Genomic DNA, 14,064 nt, shown 5'->3' with positions numbered 1-14,064 from the left:
TGTGTCTTTGTATCGCCCTGTCGTGTCGTGTTTCCCTCAGATGCTGCGTGGTGAGCAGGTGTCTGAGTCTGCTACGGTCAAGTGCCTTCCCGAGGCAACCTGCAGTTCATTATCGAGTCTCCAGTCAGTTCTCGTGATTACGAGTGAAATTGTTTCTTATGCTTTATTTACCGCTCCGATTTGTCTAGGAGTATTGCTATTTCCTTAAACTTAATTAAAGACTCTGTTTTCGCCAAGTCGCTTTTGGGTCCTCATTCACCTGCATAACAGAAGGATCCGACCAAAGAATGGACCCAGCGACTACAGACGCTCGTAACACTGCCGTCGAGATCCAAGGAGCCATGCTCGGCAGACACGAGCAGGAATTGTCTGCTGCTCGTCATGCCATGGAGAACCTGGCCGCTCAGGTTTCCGACCTCTCTGGACAGTTCCAGAGTCTTCGTCTCGTGCCACCTGTTACTTCCTGGTCTGCCGAGCCTCCGGAACCTAGGGTTAATAACCCACCTTGCTACTCCGGGCAGCCCACGGAGTGCCGCTCCTTTCTCACCCAGTGTGATATTGTGTTCTCTCTCCAACCCAACACATACTCTAGAGAGAGAGCTCGGGTTGCTTACGTCATTTCACTCCTTACTGGCCGGGCTCGAGAGTGGGGCACAGCTATCTGGGAGGCAAGGGCTGATTGCTCTAACAATTACCAGAACTTTAAAGAGGAGATGATTCGGGTTTTTGACCGTTCAGTTTTTGGTAGGGAGGCTTCTAGGGCCCTGGCTTCCCTATGCCAAGGTGATCGATCCATAACGGATTACTCTATTGAGTTTCGCACTCTTGCTGCCTCTAGTGACTGGAACGAGCCGGCGCTGCTCGCTCGTTTTCTGGAGGGACTCCACGCAGTGGTTAAAGATGAGATTCTCTCCCGGGAGGTTCCTTCAAGTGTGGACTCTTTGATTGCTCTCGCCATCCGCATAGAACGACGGGTAGATCTTCGTCACCAGGCTCGTGGAAGAGAGCTCGCGTCAACTGTGTTTTCCTGCTCCGCATCGCAACCATCTCCCTCCTCTGGCTCAGAGACTGAGCCCATGCAGCTGGGAGGTATTCGCATCTCGACTAAGGAGAGGGAACGGAGGATCACCAACCACCTGTGCCTCTATTGCGGACTTGCTGGACATTTTGTTAATTCATGTCCAGTAAAAGCCAGAGCTCATCAGTAAGCGGAGGGCTACTGGTGAGCGCTACTACTCAGGTCTCTCCATCTAGATCCTGTACTACTTTGTCGGTCCATCTACGCTGGACCGGTTCGGGGGCTACATGCAGTGCCTTGATAGACTCTGGGGCTGAGGGTTGTTTCATGGACGAAGCATGGGCTCGGAAACATGACATTCCTTTCAGAGAGTTAGACAAGCCTACGCCCATGTTCGCCTTAGATGGTAGTCATCTTCCCAGTATCAGATTTGAGACACTACCTTTAACCCTCACAGTATCTGGTAACCACAGTGAGACTATTTCTTTTTTAATTTTTCGTTCACCTTTTACACCTGTTGTTTTGGGTCATCCCTGGCTAGTATGTCATAATCCTTCTATTAATTGGTCTAGTAATTCTATCCTATCCTGGAACGTTTCTTGTCATGTGAAGTGTTTAATGTCTGCCATCCCTCCCGTTTCTTCTGTCCCCACTTCTCAGGAGGAACCTGGCGATTTGACAGGAGTGCCGGAGGAATATCATGATCTGCGCACGGTCTTCAGTCGGTCCCGAGCCAACTCCCTTCCTCCTCACCGGTCGTATGATTGTAGTATTGATCTCCTTCCGGGGACCACTCCTCCTCGGGGTAGACTATACTCTCTGTCGGCTCCCGAACGTAAGGCTCTCGAGGATTATTTGTCTGTGTCTCTTGACGCCGGTACCATAGTGCCTTCTTCCTCTCCGGCCGGGGCGGGGTTTTTTTTTGTTAAGAAAAAGGACGGTACTCTGCGCCCCTGCGTGGATTATCGAGGGCTGAATGACATAACGGTTAAGAATCGTTATCCGCTTCCCCTTATGTCATCAGCCTTCGAGATTCTGCAGGGAGCCAGGTGCTTTACTAAGTTGAACCTTCGTAACGCTTACCATCTCGTGCGCATCAGAGAGGGGGACGAGTGGAAAACGGCGTTTAACACTCCGTTAGGGCATTTTGAGTACCGGGTTCTGCCGTTTGGTCTCGCCAATGCGCCAGCTGTTTTTCAGGCATTAGTTAATGATGTTCTGAGAGACATGCTGAACATCTTTGTTTTTGTCTATCTTGACGATATCCTGATTTTTTCACCGTCACTCGAGATTCATGTTCAGCACGTTCGACGTGTTCTACAGCGCCTTTTAGAGAATTGTCTCTACGTGAAGGCTGAGAAGTGCTCTTTTCATGTCTCCTCCGTTACTTTTCTCGGTTCCGTTATTTCCGCTGAAGGCATTCAGATGGATTCCGCTAAGGTCCAAGCTGTCAGTGATTGGCCCGTTCCAAGGTCACGTGTCGAGTTGCAGCGCTTTCTAGGTTTCGCTAATTTCTATCGGCGTTTCATTCGTAATTTCGGTCAAGTTGCTGCCCCTCTCACAGCTCTTACTTCTGTCAAGATGTGTTTTAAGTGGTCCGGTTCCGCCCAGGGAGCTTTTGATCTTCTAAAAGAACGTTTTACGTCCGCTCCTATCCTCGTTACTCCTGACGTCACTAGACAATTCATTGTCGAGGTTGACGCTTCAGAGGTAGGCGTGGGAGCCATTCTATCCCAGCGCTTCCAGTCTGACGATAAGGTTCATCCTTGCGCTTATTTTTCTCATCGCCTGTCGCCATCTGAACGCAACTATGATGTGGGTAACCGCGAACTGCTCGCCATCCGCTTAGCCCTAGGCGAATGGCGACAGTGGTTGGAGGGGCGACCGTTCCTTTTGTCGTTTGGACAGACCATAAGAACCTTGAGTACATCCGTTCTGCCAAACGACTTAATGCTCGTCAAGCTCGTTGGGCGTTGTTTTTCGCTCGTTTCGAGTTTGTGATTTCTTACCGTCCGGGTAGCAAGAACACCAAGCCTGATGCCTTATCCCGTCTTTTTAGTTCTTCTGTGGCTTCTACTGATCCCGAGGGGATTCTTCCTTATGGGCGTGTTGTCGGGTTGACAGTCTGGGGAATTGAAAGACAGGTTAAGCAAGCACTCACGCACACTGCGTCGCCGCGCGCTTGTCCTAGTAACCTTCTTTTCGTTCCTGTTTCCACTCGTCTGGCTGTTCTTCAGTGGGCTCACTCTGCCAAGTTAGCTGGTCATCCCGGTGTTCGAGGCACCCTTGCTTCTATTCGCCAGCGCTTTTGGTGGCCGACTCAGGAGCGTGACACGCGCCGTTTCGTGGCTGCTTGTTCGGACTGCGCGCAGATTAAGTCAGGTAACTCTCCTCCTGCCGGTCGTCTCAGACCGCTCCCCATTCCTTCTCGACCATGGTCTCACATCGCCCTAGACTTCATTACCGGTCTGCCTTTGTCTGCGGGGAAGACTGTGATTCTTACGGTTGTCGATAGGTTCTCTAAGGCGGCACATTTCATTCCCCTCGCTAAACTTCCTTCCGCTAAGGAGACTGCACAAATCATCATCGAGAATGTGTTCAGAATTCATGGCCTCCAGTTAGACGCCGTTTCAGACAGAGGCCCGCAATTCACGTCACAGTTTTGGAGGGAGTTCTGTCGTTTGATTGGTGCGTCCGTCAGTCTCTCTTCCGGGTTTCATCCCCAGTCTAACGGTCAAGCAGAGAGGGCCAATCAGACGATTGGTCGCATACTACGCAGCCTTTCTTTCAGAAACCCTGCGTCTTGGGCAGAACAGCTCCCCTGGGCAGAATACGCTCACAACTCGCTTCCTTCGTCTGCTACCGGGTTATCTCCGTTTCAGAGTAGTCTGGGTTACCAGCCTCCTCTGTTCTCATCCCAGCTTGCCGAGTCCAGCGTTCCCTCCGCTCAAGCGTTTGTCCAACGTTGTGAGCGCACCTGGAGGAGGGTGAGGTCTGCACTTTTTAAACGTAGGATTAAGAGTCCTAGGTATTGTTGCGGCCAGAGAGTGTGGCTTTCCACTCGCAACCTCCCTCTTACGACAGCCTCTCGTAAGTTGACTCCGCGGTTCATTGGTCCGTTCCGTGTCTCCCAGGTCGTCAATCCTGTCGCTGTGCGACTGCTTCTTCCGCGACATCTTCGTCGCGTCCATCCTGTCTTCCATGTCTCCTGTGTCAAGCCCTTTCTTCGCACCCCCGTTCGTCTTCCCTCCCCCCCTCCCGTCCTTGTCGAGAGCGCACCTATTTACAAGGTACGTAGGATCATGGACATGCGTTCTCGGGGACGGGGTCACCAATACTTAGTGGATTGGGAGGGTTACGGTCCTGAGGAGAGGAGTTGGGTTCCGTCTCGGGACGTGCTGGACCGTTCACTGATTGATGATTTCCTCCGTTGCCGCCAGGATTCCTCCTCGAGTGCGCCAGGAGGCGCTCGGTGAGTGGGGGGGTACTGTCATGTTTTGTCTTATATTGTCTTGTCATTTTGCTTTTCCTTCTGTTCGTTTTCCCCCTGCTGGTCTTTTTAGGTTCGTTCCCCTTTTTCTCTCTCCCTCCCTCTCTCTCTTCTCTCTGTCGTTCCGTTCCTGCTCCCAGCTGTTCCTATTCCCCTAATCAATCATTTAGTCTTCCCACACCTGTTCCTTATCTTTTCCCCTGATTAGAGTCCCTATTTCTCCCCTTGTTTTCAGTTTCTGTCCTGTCGGATCCTTGTATACTGTTCACCGTGCTGTGTCTTTGTATCGCCCTGTCGTGTCGTGTTTCCCTCAGATGCTGCGTGGTGAGCAGGTGTCTGAGTCTGCTACGGTCAAGTGCCTTCCCGAGGCAACCTGCAGTTCATTATCGAGTCTCCAGTCAGTTCTCGTGATTACGAGTGAAATTGTTTCTTATGCTTTATTTACCGCTCCGATTTGTCTAGGAGTATTGCTATTTCCTTAAACTGGATTAAAGACTCTGTTTTCGCCAAGTCGCTTTTGGGTCCTCATTCACCTGCATAACAGAGTCTTTCTGGGCAAGACCCTTAGAGCTTTCCACACCTGGATTTTGCCCATTTTTCTTTTCAAAGTTCTTCAAGCTCTGTGAAATTGGTTGTTGATCATTGCTAGACAACCATTTTCACATCTTGCCATAGATTTTCAAGTAGATTTACGTCAAAACTATAACTCGGCTGCTCAGGAACATTCACTGTCTTCTCGGTAAGCAACTCCCGTGTAGATTTGGCCTTGTGTTTCATGGTATTGTCTTGCTGAAAGGTGAATTCATCTCCCAGTGTCTGGTGGAAAGCAGACTGAACCAGGTTTTCCTCTAGGATTTTGCCTGTATTTACATCCGTTCGATGCATTTGTTATCCTGAAAACTCCCCAGTCGTTAACAATTAAAAGCATACCCATAACATGATGCAGATACCACTATACTTGAAAATATGGAGAGTGGTACTCAGTAATGAGTTATATTGGATTTGCCCCAAACATAACACTTTGTATTCAGGACAAAAAGTGAATTTCTTTGCCACATTTTCTGCAGTATTACTTTAGTAAACAGGATGCATGTGTTGGAATATTTTTTATTCTATACAGTCTTCCTTCTTTTCCCTCTGTCAGTTAGGTTAGTATTGTGGAGTAACTACAGTGTTTTAGTTTTTTTCCATCCTCAGTGTTTTCTTAGCACAGCCATTAAACTGTAACTGTTTTCAAATCCCCATTGGCCTCATGGTGAAATCCCTGAGCGGTTTAGTCCTCTCCGGCAACTGAGTTAGGAAGTACGCCTGTATATTTGTAGAGACTGGGTATGTTGATACACCATCCCAAGTCTAATGAATAACTTCACCATGCTGAAATTCAATGTCTGTTCTTTTAATATATATATATATATATTACATCAAAATGTATTGTCACATATACAAATTTAGCAGATGTTATTGCTGGTGCAGCAAAATACTTGTGTTCCATCAATAGGTGCCCGTCTTTGCGAGGCATTGGAAAACCTCACAGGTCTTTGTGGTCGAATCTGTGTTTGAAATTCACTGCTTGACTGAGGAACCTTACAGATAATTGTATGTATGGGGTACAGAGATGAGGTAGTCATTAAAAAATCATGTTAAACACTATTATTGCTCACAGAGTGAGTGCATGTAACTTATTATGTGACTTGTTAAGTACATTTTTACTCCTTAACTGATTTAGGCTCGCCATAACAAAGGGGTTGAATACTTATTGACTCAACAAATTTCAGCTTTTCATTTTTTATTAATTTGTAAAAATGTTTTAAAAACGAATTCCACTTTGACATTATGGGGTATTGTGTTCAGGTCAATAATAAAACAATCTAATTTCAATATATTTTTCATTCAGGCTGTAACAGAACTAAATGTGGAAGAAGTCAAGGGGTACAGTATGAATACTTTCTGCCAGTTACTTCAAAGTCCTTTCTGTAAATGAGAAAAACAAATAAAAGGTGTTACGATGATGACGATGATGATGATGCTTATCATCATTGACATGATTCAGCTTATTCCTGTTCCCGGGGCCTCCTCTCATCCACTCTCATCCACTCTCATCTCTTCCCTTTCCCATCAGTCACTGTGACAGGATATGACATTGCCATTCATCATTATAAACTGGGTGGTTCGAGCCCTGAATGCTGATTGGCTGAAAGCCGTGGTATATCGGACCGTATATCATGGATATGACAAAACATTTATTTTACTGCTCTAATTACATTGGTAACCAGTTTATAATAGCGATATGGCACCTCGGGGGTTTGTGATATATGGCCGCGATGCGTCGTGCCTAAGAACAGCCCTTAGCCGTGGTGTATTGGCCATATACCACACCTCCTCGGGCCTTATTGCTTAATTATAATTCCTCTTGTCCATGTGCCTTAACACAGCCTTATGACAGGGCCACACTTTTGGGTACAAAGATTGTAGATACTGTAGTTAGTTCGAACATACAGTGTTACGAATCCCTTTTGGCCCGACAGTCTAGGGGGGATGGTAATGAGACCCGTAACATAACTCATGCAAATTATTATTGTGACAAAGTAAAAGTGTGCACGAAATAACCACGACAACAGAAATCTACCATCAAACTCTAGGTTTATTTATAAACACACGGTAATGGGAGGAGCAGGAAAAGGGGCTGAGCTGGACCCAAGGAAAGAAACAATAAATATACAAAATCACACCCCTAAGCTAGACTAGCCTACTTTAACAGCTAACTAACTAACCAAAAATACAGTGGGTGGTCCGCCCAGTTCTACCTAGTGTATTTAACAAAGTTCACCTACGGGTAGTGTATGCCCATGGGCGACATGTCTTGGTTTCCCCTTTTCCCACCAGCAAACAAACAAACACCATAACCAAAAACAATACTCACAGGTGATGACAAAGTGCTATGGAGGTGCTTTAAACAAAAGAGAGGTTTAAGACACAAAGTGAGAGTGAAACACAGAGACCTACAGACATGGCATTTACAGAGAGATTGAGCTGAGCTGCGCTAGAGATTGAGCTGAGCTTTTGAACAAACAAATGATGGGGTTTTTAAACCATGGGGAAGGAACTGTGATAGGTCAGGAAATAGGAGGAGGTGTGTCTTCTGATTGATGATTGATTGTTGACTGATTGGGGAGTGATGGTTTTCACCTGTGAGGGGAGAAGGAGAGAAAAGAAACACACAGGATACACACACACACAGGATAACTGTATCCGTAACATACAGGCATGAGCACACACACACAAAATGTGCTTCTTCGTTCCCTTGAAAAATGAATGCTTAGCTCTGGCTGCGTTCAGTCTCCAGAGATATGGTCCAGTTTAATCACCCTGTGCTGCGGGTTCCCAGTGTGGGGTAGAGAATCCACAGGCAGCCAAGGTCGGTGTGTAATAGCACTGCATGGGAACTGGCATAGCTTTTTAAGGAGGGCTTTTACAACAACCCCACCACCACCTATCATAAATTAACCTTATAATGGCAACATGCAGAGTTCCCATTCTGAGGCATCATGGTGGAGTAATGGGAAACAGCTCTCCTCTTGGTTTATGGAACAGACAGCACAGACATGAAGGATGATGTATCATTTCGGTTTTGTCCCCTCCCCTCCCATACCCCCACCATGGCACTGAAAGTAAATGTATTTCTAACATTTAAGCACGAGAAGGACGTTTTATGAATATGAACATTTCAGCCGATTTTATATTGTTTTTAAATTGTAAGAAAGGATGACAGTCCTTCTGTAGCTCAGTTGGTAGAGCATGGCGCTTGTAACGCCAGGGTAGTGGGTTCGATCCCCGGGACCACCCATACGTAGAATGTATGCACACATGACTGTAAGTCGCTTTGGATAAAAGCGTCTGCTAAATGGCATATATTATTATTATTATTATTCTTGTAATCTAAATTCCTTTACTCCAAAGAGTGTGGAAATGTTCATATCAGCATGTCATTTTGCTGTGAAGTTTAGAGCTTGCCTAGGACAACCCATATTTTCTTCGAGCTGTAGTGTACAATCATTTAGAAGTATTATAAATTGCTTATAATGTATGTCAATTGTATTGCTTTGATTTGTTGGCATTTTCCCCACATTTACTAATTTGTAGAAACAAAGCAATAACAACATTTCCTTTCTCCTTATTGGTTCAGGGCCAGAGCTTCCATCTGGTCTGCTCATGGTTCTCTCACTGTATTTGTTTTGTGTTGATTTTCACTCCTAGCTCCTATCTTGTTATTACAACACATCCCAGCTATTTACTGCCATTTAGTGTAGCCACATGCACTCTGTCACCCAAGGGTGTAATTGTGCTCCATCTGTTTCTGATGACACCTTGTCCCAGACAAACAGGGGACCTGGCTTCAGCCCCACCGCGACCTCTCACCCCTACTGCTCTTCCTCGGATGGTCAACCAGTGGGTGACTAACTATTCTGCCTGACAGCCATGATGTCATAGGTGTCACCTGTCTGGGCTTTGATGTGATTGGAGGGTTTGGATTCACTTTCCATTTGTAATGAAAGTTACTATCTCTCTCTCCTGTAATATTCCTAAACTGTTACCTTCAATATATTACAACATGGAACTGTTGTTTATGAGACATGGCTCTAATGGAACATCTACTGTTTTTTACACTACGAGTTTTAAGAGGAATGATGTGTTAATTCTGCATAAGATTCTAATTGAACACATGCAGTAAAGTATAGCCTTTCTCAGAGAAGGGAGTGAATAGACTTCATGGTGTAGGAATTTGAATTAATGATCAAACTGATATTCACGGTAGATTTTCAATTCCCATCATACCACAATGAAAAAACTCTTTAACATAGGCCAACAAGAGCTACCAGTTACTGGTGTTGACCGCATACATTTTCAATGGTCCTACACACTATGTAAAACCTACCATCCATTTTCAAAACATTTCACAGTTCAGAGCAGTTTGTCACGGGAAATGATTACAAGTATGACTCATTTGTCAAAAAAATAATGCTATATAAATATAATATATCTGCATTGCAACGCAGTTGACATTTAAAGGTCATTTCAGTTTCAGCCGACATATGCTGCGTTTACAATGAATGCTGTCTCCGCGAGAAGGGTGTTGTTGCATCCCAACATGACTACCGGAGTATGGGCGTGTGAAAAAGAGTGGGTGTGTCGTGGTGGTTTGTGTGTTTTGAAAGTCCAAAAATAAATAACACAAATTGTATATTGAAAAAAAAATGAGAGTGTTAACAAATGGTTAATAACAGGAAAATGTTCTAACAGGTTACTGTTGGTGCGCTGGCAGTATGTGTCTGTTGTTGGTGTATATGTGTGTGACTGTAGCACATTGGCAATATGGAACACACCCGTGGCAATATGGAACACACCCGTGGCAGTCTGTCTGGAGCGTCGCCACATTTCACACAGGGTCGTCTGTGAGACGGCATGTAGCTCGGGTTAATTATGAAGAATGAATAGCCAGTGAAATGTCACATGTACACAAATGATCTACATTAAAGAATCCCCATGTAGCAAGAACATTAGCCTAGGGATTTATCATTATAAAATGGGGATTTAATGCAAGAATACCCGGAATCATAGCATGATATCCAATGTTTAAATGTTACCCATGACACTCAAATAATATAGTGAAATTACTTTGTATGTCTGAGTGGCGATGACGAATCAATGCTTTCATAAGGTTGTCGCACACTATGCTGCATGGATTTACATGGATAATAGATGGAAATTGGTCAAATGGTCTGATTTACCTCAAGTGTGTACTCTACATAAGCTTGTATATTGACAGAGACCTCGTAGATTCTGTGGAGCGTGTCATCTGATGTTCTGTGTGGTTTGTGCTGATGTGATGCTGTGTTCTATAGACCCGCAGTGGCACGCCATTACCTCCACACCCTCACCGCAACGTGTTCTGCATTCTAAACAAGCATTTTGCTACACCCGCAATAACATCTGCTAAACACGTGTTCGAGACCAGTACAGTTGGATTTGATTTGAAAACATTCCTCTGTATAATAACAAATAGATCATTCTGTATCAATGTACGCGTTTGTGGAGGAAAGCTTTACTTGTAATTACTCTGAATAAGTTACCTCACTTGAAATATGCGCTTGTTAATGAATACTTCCTTGACTTGATTGGGATGTGAAGTAGGGCTGTTTTACAAAAACTATAACTGTCTTTTTTTTGCTGAGCTCAGAGAACTTTACACAATCTTGAGGCTCATTCATAGACAGCTTCTTTACATCCCAGTACATATCCCAGTCTGCAGTTTATGCAGACAATAAAACACCTGTACTTGTGCCTGCCAACTCATTTTGCAGCAGCTGGGGAGTTTGCCAGACTAATCTGTAATTCAACAGTTTTCTAGTTATTATTCCACTCAGAGTGAGACCTAATCTAATGTCTGGATGGAGTGGAGTGCACTGGCTGTCCAGAAATCCTGACTAACTGTCCACGTCGAGAATGTTATTTTCTTTTACACACGGTATAAATCCTCAAGATGCAAAACGGCGAGACTGCGCCGTAAAGTTGGGGCCACTGAACGGCAGTCAGGGCTGCCTGTGACATTTAGTTCCTGTTGGCTCCTCCAGACAATTTGGCACAGACTCCAACCAGAGTAACCAATCTTTCTATGGGTTAATGAAGAAGTGTTGGCAACAGCACATTAGAGTCTTAGGGTTAGATTTCATCTGTATCACGGAGGATCTGCATTGTAATGTGGTTGACATCTAAGTTTCAGCCGACATATGCTGCATTTACCATAAATGCGGTTTCCGCAAAAACTCAATAACGTTCACGGGGGGGGGTGCTAATGATATTTTGTTAGGGGGTACTGTGCTCCACTCAGCTGAGGAGTTATTTTCTCTCCGCTCATACAGGAGTAATAAAGTCCTAGTTCACAAATTTGGTTTAAAAAATAAATATAAACTTGAAAATAAAATTGAGATTGTTCCCACGGCTATGGTAACATTGCCTTTAAATGTCAATCGAGTTACAAGGCAGATCTTCCACGCTACCGATTGAACCAAGCCCTTATTCATCCCTCCATTCACCATCTAGCGTTTTTCTTTCTCAGAGTAAGAGAGGCTTTTTGCTTGACTAAGATTGACTAGCGTCAGGATGCCCTTGGCCTTGGGGGTTAAAGGTAATTCAATGGAGGGTTTAACCTCGGTCCGTAGATTGGGTCATCTGACAGCTCAGAGGAGGTACGAGAGCCCCAGGGAGCTTTGACAAAGTGACAGTATTTTCCTGCGGAGTCGCACTGGTGAGATGCATTTTCTCTTTTTGCATAAATCTGTTTGACCCATGCTGTGACTTCACTTGCAGTATGACACTCAGGGGAAAACTGTGGAGGTTACAGCACCTGACACACATATGGTAGACTTGTTAAGATGGCATCCTCATGTAGGTGTTACTTAAGGGAGGGCGAAAACTTCTATTGACAAGATAGGTGACTGGCCATACTTGCAATGGAAATCATTGTCAGCCCTATTGCTTTCCATTTACTGAATCATGACTTTTTGCATAATCTTTATAGACCATTATAATATATACAGTATAGATATGCAATTTATAGCAGATGCTTTCACCTGAAGCAACTTAGTCATGCATGCATACATTTCACATGTGGGTGATCCTGGGAATCGAACCCACTACCCTGGTGTTCCAAGAGCCCTGCTCTACTAACTGAGCTCCAAAGGACCATTGAAAGTGATGCAGGGATTCAATCTGATCATTGGTTATAGGCATTGTGGCCTTTAAAGGCAATTTCCCCGCGTTCACAGGGAACACATTCACAGTAACACTGCATATGTCGGCTCAATCGGAATGTTTCTTCATCCTATGTAATGCATTCTCAGTGAATTTTGTGATGTTTTTTTTCCCCTGTTCAGAGAAATTAGTCAATGAAGTTGTTAGGTGATGTCCCATCCTACATACTGATATACATCACCATCCTACATACTGATATTACCACTAGATAGTACTGTTCCTGCTGTTAGGAACAGCACCCCCCTAAATAACAAAACATTTTTAACATTTCTTTGGATTCCACGTCGAGCTCATTGTTCGAAAAAGTTAGGTCAAAATTGAATGAATGTATTAATATAATATTCAATAGAGGAGGGTTGTCCTTGTCCCATTGCACTTTAGTGACTCCTGTGGCGGGCTAGGCGCAATGCACTCTGACACGGTCGCCAGGTGTAAGGTGTTTCTTCCGACACATTGGTGCGGTTGGCTTCCGAATTAAGCGAGCGTTGTGTCATGTGTGGGGTCGTGCACGGCTCTCTACCGTCGCCTCTCCCACGTCCGTACGGGAGTTGCAGTGATGGGACAAGACTGTAACTACCAATTGGGAAGAAAAGGGCTAAATAAAATGTACATTGATGGCACAAGCATAACTGGGACATTATCCTCCAAATTGAAGTTTGAGCAGACATCAAAATATGTACTAACTGACTTGGATAATGAGCTAATTGATAAGAAAACAAACAAATGTCCTATTAACCCAAGTCTGAGAATAATGTATAAGATTTGACTGTAATTAGTGTTAATGGTAATTACTCTGTTTTTGATGCACTGTAGAACAAACATTGCCTGTCGGCCTAGAAAGGATTATGATTAATTAATTGTGAACAATGTACATTTCATTACAATATTACTCCTGATTAAAAGGTAATTGGCTTCCATAATGATTCTGAATATGATCTGAATTACCAATGTTAATAGTAGACATTTATTTATTTATCAAGAGCAAAGTGTTCTGCTCATTTGTGGTATTACCTTATCATAATAGAACAAAACATTCCGTACAGCCAGAAGAGGATGGGCCTTCCCTCTGAGCCTGGTTCATATCTAGGTTGCTTCATTCTATTGAGCTTTTTTTTAAACAATGTGCTACTGCTTTTCTAGGCCATTAATGATTTACAAAATACATTTGATCGATTGACATTCTAAAGAACAGCATGTGGTAGGTAGCATGTCCTGTTGAATATTTTGAGGAAATACTGCTTACAGTTTTTGTACATTACCAAACTCATTAAGCATCAATACAAGTCATCAAGGCAGGGCAATCAACACAGAGAAAGGAGAAAAACAGCCAAACATCGCCTCTCTCTCTCTCTGATAAACTGCCACATTAGCCTGTTAATAAATTCACTTCCCCTTGGATTTTAAGGTAATAGTTCTGTTGTAATTACAATAATTTGCTAATTATTAATGTTGGTGATTTTAATAATACTAGAGAACATTTGTATTCCTTGGTAATGACTAGAAGGCTAAGAGGAACCTGACACTATTTATTCTCATGAGAGGATGACAATCGAAAGGGAAGATTTAGATTGAAAGCTTTCTACCCCCAGCCTTGTTTCGGCTTGCCAGGTTAGCATGAATGATTTCTGTGGGGAGTTTATAACAGAGTCTAAATGAACAGGGTGTGAAAAGCCACTGATCTATGTTAATGATGTCTTAAGGGTGACAGGAGATTCATATTATGATTAGTTTACTAATAGTATATTAG

The sequence above is a fragment of the Oncorhynchus gorbuscha genome, linkage group LG15, assembly GCF_021184085.1.
Source record: "Oncorhynchus gorbuscha isolate QuinsamMale2020 ecotype Even-year linkage group LG15, OgorEven_v1.0, whole genome shotgun sequence".
NCBI classification, from domain to species: Eukaryota; Metazoa; Chordata; class Actinopteri; order Salmoniformes; family Salmonidae; genus Oncorhynchus; species Oncorhynchus gorbuscha.
The sequence above is the reverse complement of the archived record's forward strand: the minus strand, read 5'-3'. Positions refer to the sequence as shown.